A 14,258-nucleotide genomic window follows, 5' to 3' on the forward strand; every position below is an offset into this window, starting at 1 on the left:
ACACTGCTGTATATGCTTTTGGTTTTTCTGAATTATGACTCTGCCTAATCTTGGATATAACTAAGCTGGAACCTTTAAACCCAAATTATACTTTTGTCGTATGACAGTATCGCGTGGCGAGAAGAGCCGTTCTGCGGCGCGTTGTGAACTCGTAGATCGGCTATTTTTGGCACACAACATTTTGGCACACAACATTGCAGAAAATATCAGATCAACAAACATAAAGGGGTTAACCAGCTTGCACACAGTGTGGGTTCGAATCTGGCATGTGAAGTGTGTCTGTGTGGAACCACTCGTCTCTCTCTCTCTCTCTCTCTCTCTCTTTGTAATTTAAAAAAATGCAGCGATCCCTTAAAAGAAAATGAATCTATATGCAAAGTGCCTCACATCACAAATATGCATTTCTGATTTAATCTCTTTGCAATGATGAAGAGAAACTACTGTACTTGAGCACTGTTGTATTGCCTTGTTGTTATTCCCCCTATGACTATGGACTGTCAGTGCAAATAGCATTTTATCCTGTATTATTATTATTTATTTATTTTTGCATTTCCAATCATTAAAGCAAGGGCATGTAGGCTAGTCAATCTAAGGTCTACTAGTATTAAAATGTCTTTTTTATGACCAATGTATTTGTATTTAGTTCATAAAGTTAACATAACTAAGTAAATGCATTTGAAATTAAATACAAATGTTACTGATTGATTGATTTATTGATTCTTTATTTAAGTTTTTTTACAGTTTACATAAACAATTACAATAAACCAACATGACGGTTTGCAAACAATGATCAAGTGAATACCAAACAGACACTCCAGATCCTTACGAGGCAGCTTACATAATACACAACATAAAATAAAATACCATACAATAAAATACTGTACCTACTTGAAGAGCTGGGATTGTCTCCTACTCCAGGCTCTAGAAACAAACTAAATAACCAGTCTAACTTCTGTCCAACATCTTCCCAGAATAGATCAGGATTTCTTTGTTGCATTACCTCAAACAGTGGAACCCTCAAATCATACAGGGTACAATAAAACACAAAATGAAATTCATTTTCCACATCATTTAGGTCACATACAATACATAATCTAATCTCTTCTGGCACCACTGAAAACCGCCCTACCTCAATAGCCAGAGGCAGGATATCAGTTATCAGCTGGGCACACAATGACCGCTGGTTTCTAGGGATTTAACATACAGTTCAGTACCAAAACACTGCTTCATCTGGACGTATGATCTAAGTTTTGGTTTAGACCATATGTCATTTGACCATTTATCTTTGTAATTACTAAATAGTTTTTGTTTCAACCTATTGATATTACCACAAAGCATATCCTGAAAGATGTAAGACAGATCTGCCTTCAGGATTCCAATTGAAAAATAGCATAAAATTATTCGGGATTTCAATTCAAATCTAGCAAAAATAGCTGATCTACAAGCTCAAAACGGAGTCGCACTGCGACAAGAGTTCCGGGCAGAACGTCCATCTCCTCGTCTTCATCAAAAGTGCCCCGAAGCACGCCATTAGGGCCACCTGGGGCAACGAGACATACATTCAGCATGCCAGGAGGATCATGCCGATGATGTCAGCGGATCCAGGCCAGGGGGACGTCCAGGATGTGCTGGAGCGCGAGGACCGCCTCCACGGCGACCTGATCCAGCAGGACTTTGCCGACTCGTTCCGCAACCTGACGCTGAAGGTGCTCGTGCACTTTCCGCTGGGCGCGCCAGCGCTGCGGCCACGCCGGCTTCTTCATGACGGCCCGACGATGACACACTGGTCCACACGCCCAACCCGGTGGACTACCTGTGGGACGCGGCCCAGAGGACCGCCACCACCGACCTGTGGGTGGGCCACGCGTTAAGCAGGGCCGGGCCCACCCGGGACAGGAACAACAAGTACCTGTCCTATCAACGTGATGTCCCGGGACGTGGTTGAGAAGATCTACCAGGCCTCGCTGACCCTCGACGCTTCCATCCACATGGACGACGTGGTGGTGGGCATCTGCGGCTATACCTGGCGGGCGTCGCGCCAAAGCAATCACTCGTCCTTCATGGGGGGCACCTACGTGGCGGTGCCGTGCATCTACAGGCAGATGATGACCTCGCACTGTGGAGCGCATCGCCTCCGTAACGGTAATGGCCTTAAAGGAGCATTCAGTGATTTGGGTGATTTGGAAACCCCGGTCCGCCCCGGTATAACAAGATGTGCACATATACTCTATACGCTCTACAGTGGGGGACACGTGCAACAGGCCAACAACACGTGCACCAAGGCCCGCCCCCACTTGCTCATGATTGGATGAAGGCTGGCTTTACCCCAGGGGTTAACTCGGGACAGGGAGGAACTCCTTATATGGTCATCACACTCTATAGTAGAGTAAAAAAAACATTAAAAGATATATATATTTGAATTAAGTGAAATCACTGAATATACCTTTAAACCAGGGGTTCCCAACCACTGCTACGTGTAGGCTACCGCTGCTGGTACACGGGACACGATACGATGTTACGCGAGAAGGGAATCCCAAGGTTTTCCAACCGCGAATCTAACCGTGCGTCACCTGCAGGTTTTTCCGGCGGTGAAAAGCACTCACATTTCCATTTCTTTGTTGGCACACGCCAAAAAGGAACGCTTACACCAGCGTTTCTGCTCTGACCCTTCAACAGAGTAGATGCAGATGCTCTGGTGAAGTTGTATTTTAATAGGAGCCCAACAATTTTGACACACACCGAATTGAGCGATGACGATGCGCATGCAAACGGAGGTCGTAAAAAAAAAACAGAAAACACGGAGAGTGCTTCTTCCCGGATTCCAAAGTGGACCCTGGAGAGAAGGGGCTTATGCCAACTCCCATAAACCCCCTTCACCCACGACTGAGCTCTCAAGTAATGTACCTTGTAATTGAGAGATCTAACGGACAAAATACAATATTGTCCAACAGACATGAGTCATATTTTCCCCCTACCGTCTATCACGATTTTAACTTTGTATTCGTATCATTGTTTTTGTCGTCTCTGTCGGGTGGAAACCTCGTATGTCCAAAACTGTTGCTTTTCAGGATTCAAATTCAAAAACGGCAAAAGTAAGTTTGGAGCTTGTAATGTATAATATCATACTACATCGATGTAGATATTCCACTGTTAGGTTACGTATGATTCATGATGACTATTTTTGATGTATTACCATGTTTTAGTTTTTGCTTGTAAATCGCTCTGGATTCAGAGCATCTGCCAAATGCCTAAATTGAGAATTGTAATTTAGGAAAGAACACAAAGTTAGAACATGGAGATAAGAGGTCTCTGCCCCTACAGTGATGATGTATATCACGGCACCAAACGTTGCTTTTGTATTTTTGTTTTCCTTCATGTTTGAAAGCGCTTTGTGGCGAGAGTATGTGATGGATCACAGAGTGCAACGGTCCGGTCGCCCTGACAAGAGAGAATGTAACAAAATACTCCTGTGACACCAGGAAAGAGCAGACATGATACTGAAGAGCTAGGTCACAAAGACCAGAGCGGCGGAGAAGTGTGTGTGTGTGTGTGTGTGTGTGTGTGTGTGTGTGTGTGTGTGTGTGTGTGTGTGTGTGTGTGTGTGTGTGTGTGTGTGTGTGTGTGTGTGTGTGTGTGTGTGTGTGTGTGTGTGTGTGTGTGTGTGTGTGTGTGTGTGTGTGTGTGTGTGTGTGTGTGTGTGTGTGTGTGTGTGTGTGTGTGTGTGTGTGTGTGTCTTTTTATCTAGATGGATTGATAGATTGAGTGTCTGTCTGTCTGTCAATGATTCACTTCAGATAGATTGTGTGTGAGAGACACTGTGAGTAGACGTGGCAGTTGCTTTTTCATCTCTTGTCCGTCCCTCTACTCAGTATGTGGTGCAAGGCGTCAAGGCGATGACTCTTCTCCTTTCTCTGGGTTTTGGGTGAAGTGCCTCTCCAGTCCTCTCCAGGCCACCGCCTCAGATCCTGTGCTGTGAGACGTGTGAGTGACACGGCTCTCGCTGTGGCAGTCACTTCATCCCAGGGCTCTGATAGAAGGCCTCCATCTTCAGGACATTCAGCGTGTCTTAAAAAGGTCAGCCGAGGAGGAGCACCCCACCGTGGGCAGTGTTGTCGCATTTCGTGAGAGAAACAAGCCTAGGGTTTAGGAAAACGAGCCAAACTAGTTATAGGCCACATGAGCACGCTAAACCTGCCCCCAGGCACAGCCCCCCCCCTTGGACAGAAGGGGGGAAATAATAATAATTTTAATCAAAACTAATTTCTGTTACTTATCCTGGTTAGTTGCCTGCGTCAGTTTGTTCATATAACTTGCTTGTGGAGAGGGAACGTAAAAGCCACTTTTCCGCATGAAAATGCGCGTGCACGTGCATTTTGCCGCTCCTAACCGCTCAGCACCTAACATCGAATGATTTGAAAATAGCCGATCTACAGGCTCACAACGATCTTTTATATCTGCTCTTTTCAAAAGGTCTTGAAATAAAATGTCGATTATTTGATGACACGGGCTCCGTGGCACAAAACATTTTCAGATAGGGGTTAGAGACAAATGCATATTTAAGTATTTAAGTCACTTGTTTAAATAGTAATAAGTAGAAAAAATATATATAATAATAATGGAAGCAAGCCTAAATACACAAATACACTTCCTTGTAACGACACAGAGAACACGTTGAACCGTAGACAGTTTGTGGGTGAAGCACACAATGGGTATCGCCCGCCCGGGGCGGCGCAAGCTTTAAGCTTTTATGGGGACATTAGCTCATATAAAGATGTCCACTACGTAACTCAATAGAGGTCACACACCAGCTAATAAGAAGAAAAACCTTGAATGATTTGCAGTAGAAACTGCAAAGTGAAAACGCAATCTATTACACAATTAGAGAGTCATAACGTTATCATGCCAAAGGAAAGTATAAGTAATAAAATGGGAAACATCTGACAGATATTAAATAAATATCTTGATCTTTTTGTTTAATTGGGCACCAACAAATAACTAATTCAACATTTGGCCCAGACCGGCCCACCAAAGGGTCCTGTGGCCAATCCAGGCCTGCGTGATCCAATCGTGTGACAACCTTGTATCTCTTAAAAGTTATCAAAATTGGCGAATGAAAACAAAAGCAATGTCGTGATCACCAGTCAAACTGTTAAAGGGAATATAAAGCATGTTGTTTACTGAATAAGGTCATAGAAAGCAGTAGAAAGATGCGTGTTGCAGCATTAAGTGCAACAGAGTGGGGCTGGATATTGTAGTATGCGAGACATCTCAGAGATCAATGGCAGCCAGGTCTGTGTTATGGAAGGTGACAAGAAGATGATGAAATACTGGATACTAAGAATGTTGAAATACAAAAGTGGGGTGTGTGTGATAGATACTGTTGATGGATGGACAGACAGACAGAACATCGATGTTTGGCTCATGAACAACAAGATTTCAGACAGTGGTTCTCAAAGTGGGGTCCAGGGACCGCCATGCAGGGGTCCTTGAGGGAGTTCTAGGGGGTCCCCATTCCCCAGCTAAATGATATGGACCCTTATGGGTGTATAACTAAGAGTAAGAGAGTTAAACTAACATTGATTTTACAATATAAATTGGGGTCCCAGAGATCGAACTGCCATTGCATGTCAAAATAGGGGTGTCCTTGAAATGAAAATGGTTGAAGATCACATGCTAGAGCTGTAAAGATCTTCTCTTATGGGGGGTGCCTGGCATATGGGGGTCTGCGGGTTGATATGTCAATTTGGGAGTCCTTGCTTGACGTGAAACAGTTTGAGAAGCGCTGCTTTAAGACATCAGCACTAGTTACTGTATACATTCTGTAATACCATCAGTGTGTTCCATTCCTCAGTGACGCAGGACGGTGCGGGTATCATGCTGATAATACTGTTGTTGACACTGTATTGATATGGATGTATTCTTTTGAGGTTGGTATCGAATACTCTGTGATGTGTGAACTTGTTTATGCTCAGTGCAGGGAAGGCAGGATAATGCAATGGCACCGACGTGATTGTGTGCATTTGTTTTCTGCACAGTAAGATGATACCGTGGCAGCCAAGTGCATACAGACATTTCTTCACTGATGCCGTTTTTGTCCCCAAGTCTAGATGAAATGCCAGGGTCATTGTTGTTCAATTTAGCACTGTGGTTCCCAAAGTGGGGTCCGGGGACCCCTAGGGGTCCTTGAGGGAGTTCCAGGGGGTCCCCAGGTAAATGATAGTTAGGAACCAAATGGACCCTTATGGGTCTGTAACTCAGAGTGTACAAATGGAACCAAATCGACCCATTCCATTTGTACACTCTCAGAGTTAAATTAAGTTATAATATAACGGAGCCCCAGACTAGACTATAGCCATGGGAAAGAAGAGAAAAAAAAAGATGATTCGCTATCTTGAGATCTCAAATTAGTATTTTGTGGCCACAAATTAGTATTTTGTGGCCACGGATTAATCATTTGTTATCTTGAGATCTCGAATTAGTAACTTAGTAACTAGATAATTCGTTATCTCAAGATAACGAATTATTAATTCGTGACCACGATTTTCGCGGGCAGGGCCACCCGGCCGTGCGTTGATAGCCATGGATAGAGACGGACTTTCATTCACTGCACCACAGCGATCGATCAGGCTACAGTAGGCCTATAGGCCTATATTATTAATTAATTATCGTCATGTCGTTGTAGTCATCATTATAATCAATGGACATATCGGCAGCTGTACATAACGTCTGCCGTGGCGCAAAGGCGCACAGAGCGTGCAAAGGCTCCATGGATAGCCGAAAGGCATTTAGGGATTCATTTCTCTCCTTTAACCTAGAAGAATAGCACCAAATCTCAAGACGTTGCAATAGTTCAATGTTCTCTCTAATCTATATACTTACTTCTGTGTAGCCCATCAATTATGATTTGATTACCACTTAATACAATGAATGTGCATGTTGAAATGTGAACTTGTGGCTTGTCAGTCCGCATCATGATGTATAACTTTGCTGCCCAAAAATAGCTGATCTACAAGCTCAGACGGCTCACGGCATGACACTCATGCCACTCTACAAGCTCACGCAGAAGCAAGCAGCGAGTGCACTTTCCGGCTAATTCCTTCCACCAAAATGCGGAACGCCCTACCAACAGTCATTAAGACATGCGAATCCCTTGACTCCTTCAAAACCGCTCTAAAGGGGCACCTACGGAAGGCTGCCATTCGAAACTGTCCCCCGTAAAAAAGAATCCCCTCACTATATGTTTTTTTTTCTTCCCCTTTTTACCTCTATGATTTCCTGCTTGTTTTGGCTACTGGGAACCACAATTCTTAAGAAAGACGCTGAACCCCTAATTGCTCCCGTTGAGCAGGTTGGTGCCTTGCATGGTTTCCTCTGGTGTGTGTGTGTGTGTGTGTGTGTGTGTGTGTGTGTGTGTGGTGGGCCATTAACTGGAATGTCACACATATGACGTCCCCCGGCCACTCCCCCACGTTACCATCGCTAGAGCGTGGGATTGACACTTAAGACAAGCACCGCCACGCACGCACACACACACCCTTACTGTATACCAAACATGCAGCATACACACACTCACACATGGCCCATGCACACACTGACTACCGTATACCTTTTACCGTGCACACACACACACCACCCTTACTGTATACCAAACATAAACCTTCACAGTCACACCCATGCATGCACACATGCATGCATGGGCCTATACCTTTTACCACACACACACATGCACACTTGAGTCGTACCTTCATGTGGTCCTTGTAGCGCTTTTGTTGCCCTCCTGCATAATTATCTCTGGCCGTGTTGGAGTTGGCAGCAGAGGACCTGTCGAGGATCACATCATGGCCTAGCCAGCAGAGCTGTCTGCGTGCCATAGAAACACCTCCATGCCGGATGAGTTGGTGCGTTCATAGATCTCTGCAGGTCATGTGGTGCTCCCATTCGACGCCCCGGAATCCTTGGCAGACGGCGTACGCCGGACGTTCAAAGCCTCCAAAGATCTGAGGTGGCGTCTGTATGGTGTCTAAGCTTCAGAACCACACAGTAGTGTGGACACACATCCTGACACACGCACGCACGCGCACACACCCACCCAGCCCCCACTCATTCACACTCTCACAGATCCTGCATGATGGGCGCTGGGCTGACCTTGTCGAAGTGGTGCAGTGGTGCACACTACTAGTCAGTCACTCGTGTCCCCTGAATGTAAAGCTACAGTATATGCTTTATGGGGGGGGGGTCTTAATAAACGTTGTTCCTTTTCTTTTAGGCTATGTAAAGCGACTTTGGGTAGGCCTACTTAGAAAAGCCCTATATGAGCTATTCTTTTTATTATTATTATTTATTTTTATATGGAAGGAAAAAGATACTGGTATTATACATTACTCAATAGAAGTGTGGGGGAACAAATACAACCTCAGCAGCAGCTGTGTGGGCGACCAAAGACAACCACAGTAGCTGTGTTGGTTATGTTGCATTAGTACACTCTTACCTATACCATACAGATAGTCAAAACATTTTACTCGCACAAAAACAAAAGTTACATGTAGTGCAGCTTTAACTGCCAGAACTCTCGCCCACACCTCCTGTGCACACAATACACAGATATGGTTTCATCATGCTTACCAGCTGTAGTACGGCATCTCTTATTTCATATATAATAATGTGTATTCTGAGGTCTTGTCTTACTGAGCCTCACACAGTTGACACCCCTTGCATGCATATACTGTAAATACTATATTGGAATGACAGCTTTCTCTGTTTATACTAGCGTCACTCTTGCACGGCTATGAAAATGTGTGATGAATCCCTGCCAGGTAGTGCAGCCAGCCGCCCCCACTGACAATGATGACGCATGCACACAGTCACACACACACACACACACACACACACACACACACACACACACACACACACACGTATGCTTGTCCACACAAATATGGTCTTACAAATGTGACGTTTGTTCTATAACATACTTGTGAGGACGCCAACATTTTAGGCATCGGGATGTTCAAGCTACAACGCATATCTCGCCGTGGCGTATTGTCTGCTTTTCTTGGGTGTGACTGACATGACATCGCCACACAACTCCACAACCCCAACCTCTACTAATCCTGACCTCTAAAGGATGTTTTCAGCCATAGAACAACCATTTATCTTGTGAGGAAAGTGGTTCTCACTATATGTCTACTTCTCAAATTTGACTTGGAAGTGGTCAGACTAGCAACATCTTCTATAAAATAGTCTCGGATAATTAAAGGTTGGCAGTGTGTAGAACAGCAGAACCATTATTAGGCTACTAAAACGTCATTTTAGTGTCGTGTGGGGAGGGGAGGAGATTTTCAAACTTTTTAATAAATCATTGGCTTTCCCTAGTTTGGTGATTTAGCGGTCTCCTGTAAGGTCACTGGCCTGATAAGAAAAACAGTGCCTATACAGTATTATCAATTAGTGGCTGGGGCCAGAGACAGTATATCTGAATATGGCGTCAAAAATATCTCATAACCATAGATATAAAGGCTAGATGGCTCAAGGCGAAGTCTCTGACGTAGTTCACCCGGCGGTATAGTACAGTATGTTCTATGGCAGCTCAAACAAAAACAGTCAAATCTTTACAAAGCGCGGATGAGCCATCTAGCTTTCTAAATATATCTATGATCACAACTACTACTACTACTGAAATAGGGGACCGTAGCCTAATTCAATATTTTGCTCTTAATCCATGGGTACAGTGGCCACTGGCCTCCACGGGGCCATAGAGAGGGTGAGTCACCACTTATAACATGTGAGTACAGTCCGCTCCTCTCTCTGTGCCGCACCGCTGACACTAATTCACTCACTGAGGGAGGGGTGTGTAAATCAGACCGTCTGGGTGGCGTCATTGTTGCTGTAGGTACGGGGTGGGGGTGGGGGGGCTGGTGGTCTCTGAGCTAGTGGCAGTTCAAGGACCTGGATGACAGACGGAAGGAGTCATCCGACTCAGCAGAAATGTTTGCACTGGCTTTACGAGTAGACCTTATAGATGGGAGATGGATCACGGGGATCGCTCACTCTGCTCGGCAGCCACACAGTTTCTTAAATTCAGCCCTAAAAAAAAAAGTGAAATGCAAGTAATGCCTAATTTACACACCGTCGTGTCGAAGATAGCAGCTCGACAACCTGATATCTGAGACGTGGTGTGAGCTTGTAAATTGGCTTGTAGTTCTTTTCGACACATGGCACTGTTGTACAACAAAGAATAAATCACGTTGATGTGATAAATGGAACATTTAATCCCTTTCTTCCCCGCCCTTGTCTAAGCGTGCTAGACTAGAGCATTCCTCCATTGCTCTATAATGCTGCCTCCTTCTCAACTTTCCTGCAGTCTGCCTCCAGTAAGTAGCCTAAACAATGAGGTAGAAATGGACTCCTAACTCCCCATTATCCTTTTTTTTTTGATAATAAACATGATCCGCAGCAATCCTTTAGAAAGATCCTACTTGGTAGTTCTAAGCAGCAGGAAAGTGGGTGAATAAATCGTGGTCACCTGCACTTAAGAGGTAGCAATTTGTGGCTCAGCCAAAGTTTGTGGCCCACTACCAAGTTGCACCGCGTAAAAGCCAACACTTCTGGCACACATCAGTCTGTCTGGCTGACAATGGTACTGTAAAGTTTGTAAACCATGACAACAGGGTGCATAACCGACCCGTGCCCTTAGCCAAACCGAACTGGTGGGAGGGCTTAATGATGTACATTATTCAATTATTGGTTTTGGGCCCTGCGGTGGGAACGCACTCTTGAGACACAAAATGCATGTCCGTATAATTACCGCCAGTTGAGAAGAGACAACAATACAGTACTTCTCTACAAACCAGTGGTCATCAACATGTTCGTAAACGGACATACTGTACGTGTCTGATGGTCCGTGGCAAAGAATTGGTCTTGTCTGTGGCAAATGTTTGATTTTATTAACAACCATTATAATGTTCTTATTTTTTAAGGCCCAGTTGGTCCAACAAATGACAACCCACTTCAAACCCTAACCTAACCATAACCGCAAGCACGGGAGCAGACACTAGTCCGACATGCCGGAATTACATGATGTACAGATGTATGACACTGATTTGCTACGACACTATGGCATATTAGGAGTCCAACTAGTACTAGTGACTCACAAAAGTTTTATTTGCAAAGACCCCCTTAAAGACACAGTGAAATGAAAAATATGTTTTTCAAACTTTTAGACCACATCCGTGGTCATCATATGGGTATACTGTACCTAACAATGGATGCCAAAAAAATGGAATGGATTTTTTTTGTATTTTTATATATATATACCAGATTGGACAGATATAACCTTGTAAATCTCATTTTATATGCCATTACTGTTAACTGTGGTGGCAGTGGCACAGGCGGTTGAGCGGCCGTACTATTTTCTGGCTCCTTCTAGCTAAGTAACAAAGTGTCCTTGAGGAAGACTCTGAACCACTGCTCCCGATGAGCAGGTTAGTGCCTTGCATGGTTTCCTCTGCCATCGGTGTGCGAATGTGAAGTACATTGTAATGTAACGCGCTTTGGATAAAAGCACTAGGCCTATATAAATTCAGTCCATTTACCGTTTAACTTGTGTAGCCCTGGCTCTAATGGCATTGTTATGCTGTTGTCCCGTGATGAAATTGTCACTGGAGCTGTATCCTAATTCTGATTACAGTTCCACTGCGATGGAAACACAATGATAACTGTTCGGAGTGGTGCAGGCTTATTGGCCTCAAACCTTCAAACCGATTAACTACAATCCTTCACTTGGAGGTTGCAGGGCAGGAGATCAGGCAAATTCTTGGCCCCAGAGTGTGATCTTTTCCGGGGTAAGGGGAAGGTGCTGCACCACAGAGACGAAAAGCTCCAGCCAAAGTGAAGTGACCTGTCTCATTTTCGGCAGCTACAGTACCGAAAGGGATAGGCACAGAGCAGAGCACTCATTGGCATGGACTCATGAGCAAACTTATGGGAGTGTAGTCCCAAGAGAAAGAGTGTACAAGCCAAGGAACTAATTTGATGAATTGCGCCATTCCTGGCAGCAGAGCGGTCTCTGCATTTGATAAAGGAGAGTGCATTTTAAAAGATGATTAATTTTATGTTGTGTCCATTTATAATGCATAGGTCCATGCTGGGTAGGGGACAGGGCAGTTGGGTACATGTGCCAAAAGATGACTAAGGCCTCGACTGAAATTCTCTGGTAATGTTTCTGACGCCTCTAACTCCTGGCAGTTCATCTCTCAGGACGGATCCCTAAGATAGCCTATGGGGTTTTATTTTTGTATTCATTATCACCTAGCACATATGCCCCTATAGTCCCTAAGGCCTAGTAGTAGTAGGCCTGGACAGTTACCTTGTGCGTGCGTGTGTGTGTGCATGCGTGCGAGAGAGAGATAGAGGAGGCGGGGATATAATGTTACACTCTTTCCTTTTGTTGTCACTCCTCTATCAGGGCGTCACATTCCTTGTCAATATCAGTAGCTGCTCTCTTAACATTCCATGACATGCTTCTCAAGGCTTATTAATAGGGATATCATTCTACTCTACCGTGAATGGTTTTTAACAACTCTTTTCATGCATTATTTAAAATGCATTTGAGTCACAGACCACCATGTGATGACATTTAGCCTCTCAGAACCAAAACTAAAGAATATTTTGTTGGATAATATTTTGTCCACAATTCCATGCTGTATTGATGTTGGTACCATAGGAGAGATAACACAACAGGTAAATGTTTATCAAAATAACAATTCTTCTTCTACATTCTCTAATTGTGTAGACTTCTTGGAAATTACATAATGCAGATGTTTAGCAATAATTTAACTCTTGATAGCGTACAATGAGATTCATTTTACACTCTCAAGAGTTAAAGATCTGTATAGGTCTGTTGTATTTTTGTCTCTAATATCTTATGTACTGGCAAAATGAATTAGCTTATTAGGCGTGAGGAACTGTCGTCCTGAAATCGTCTGTCAGTCAGTCAGTCAGACAGACAGGTTTTTTGTGTTTCCTTACGATTATGTAAGTCTGAAGTAAGCTTATTATTATAAATGAATAGAAAAATGGCACTTCAACCTTTGATTGCATTACATTTTCTTTGTTTGTTGTTGGTGCTGAATTTTACCCCCCCAACTTTCACTTTCGTCTTTTTGGTAAAGTTATACAATGCTATAATGTCTAGATCTGCTGTGAGGTTGACCCGCCTATACTCTCCAGGTCCAGCGGCATGACTGACAAATTTCATATCACACACACACACACACACACACACACACACACACACACACACACACACACCATAATTCACTACCCCCCCACCCCCAAAAAAAGATAATAATAATAAAAATAAAAAACATTTTAATAAAGGGCCAGGTATTTTTGTGATAGGATATGGGATATTTTCGGCCAATAAGTGGTTTAGGTGTAGTGTGACTGTGGTCTGTGGATGGATAAAACGGCCATACGATAAAACGTAGAAGGAAGGAAGGAAAGTGTAGTGTGTACCCCATGATCCCCATCCCTGTAGAAGAGGGGGGGGGGGTTGTCAGCCCGTCCCTAACATCATGACATCACGGCCAAGGCTGTGTAGTTGAGCCTGGAACGTCGAGGAGGAGAGGAGGAGGGAGCACTGACTGACTGAGCAGCCAAACCCAACCAACCAACCAGCCAACCAACCGTCGTTGCAGCCCAGAAGGCGAGCGAGCAGCATAGGCGGCCACACATCCAACAACACAGCGCTATGTTGTTGTAAGGAGGCTGTAGCCAGCCAGCACGGAGTCACGGACCCACCCGAGCAGAGCACCGCAGGAGCTAGCTGCTGCTGCCCGGGTTATGAAAGCGTAGCCGCCGGGATACAGGGTCCGTCCGTGGAGACATGAGGAGGAGGAGGACGTTGTTCGCTGCCTACAACAACGTCTGCTGCTTCTTCTTCTTCACAAACGCCACGGATAATAATAATAATAATAAGGAGGAGGAGGCTTTTTCGTGTCTGGAGGAGAGGATTCATCGATTGTGTCCGTTAAGAAGAGTAAATGAAGAGGTGATGCATGCAGCAGAGGAGCTCACACACACCACTACATTACATTACTTACACCGCCTCTATCGGCAATTCGGCACCACAAACACCACAGATAATAACCCAGGAGAAGCTAACGTATTGCTGCGTTATTATAGCACACACGTCGCACACCCAGGCAGACACACTGCTAGCGAATTATACACGTCTTAATGCGACACTCCCCCCGGGG

General features: G+C 44.5%; 1 protein-coding gene across 3 annotated transcripts in view; it reads left to right on the forward strand.

Moving 5' to 3' along the window:
• The first annotated feature begins 13,639 nt into the window (after positions 1-13,639).
• man1a2 (mannosidase, alpha, class 1A, member 2) overlaps positions 13,640-14,258 on the forward strand; it is a 475,750-nt gene continuing 475,131 nt past the window's right edge. For all 3 annotated transcript variants that reach the window (XR_013965535.1, XM_080786092.1, XM_080786093.1), the window contains exon 1: positions 13,640-14,050. The gene's annotated coding sequence lies outside the window, so the exon portion shown is untranslated. The remainder of the gene's footprint in view (positions 14,051-14,258) is intronic.

The sequence above is a fragment of the Protomyctophum bolini genome (genome assembly GCF_963924005.1).
Source record: "Protomyctophum bolini genome assembly, chromosome: 16".
Taxonomy (NCBI): Eukaryota; Metazoa; Chordata; class Actinopteri; order Myctophiformes; family Myctophidae; genus Protomyctophum; species Protomyctophum bolini.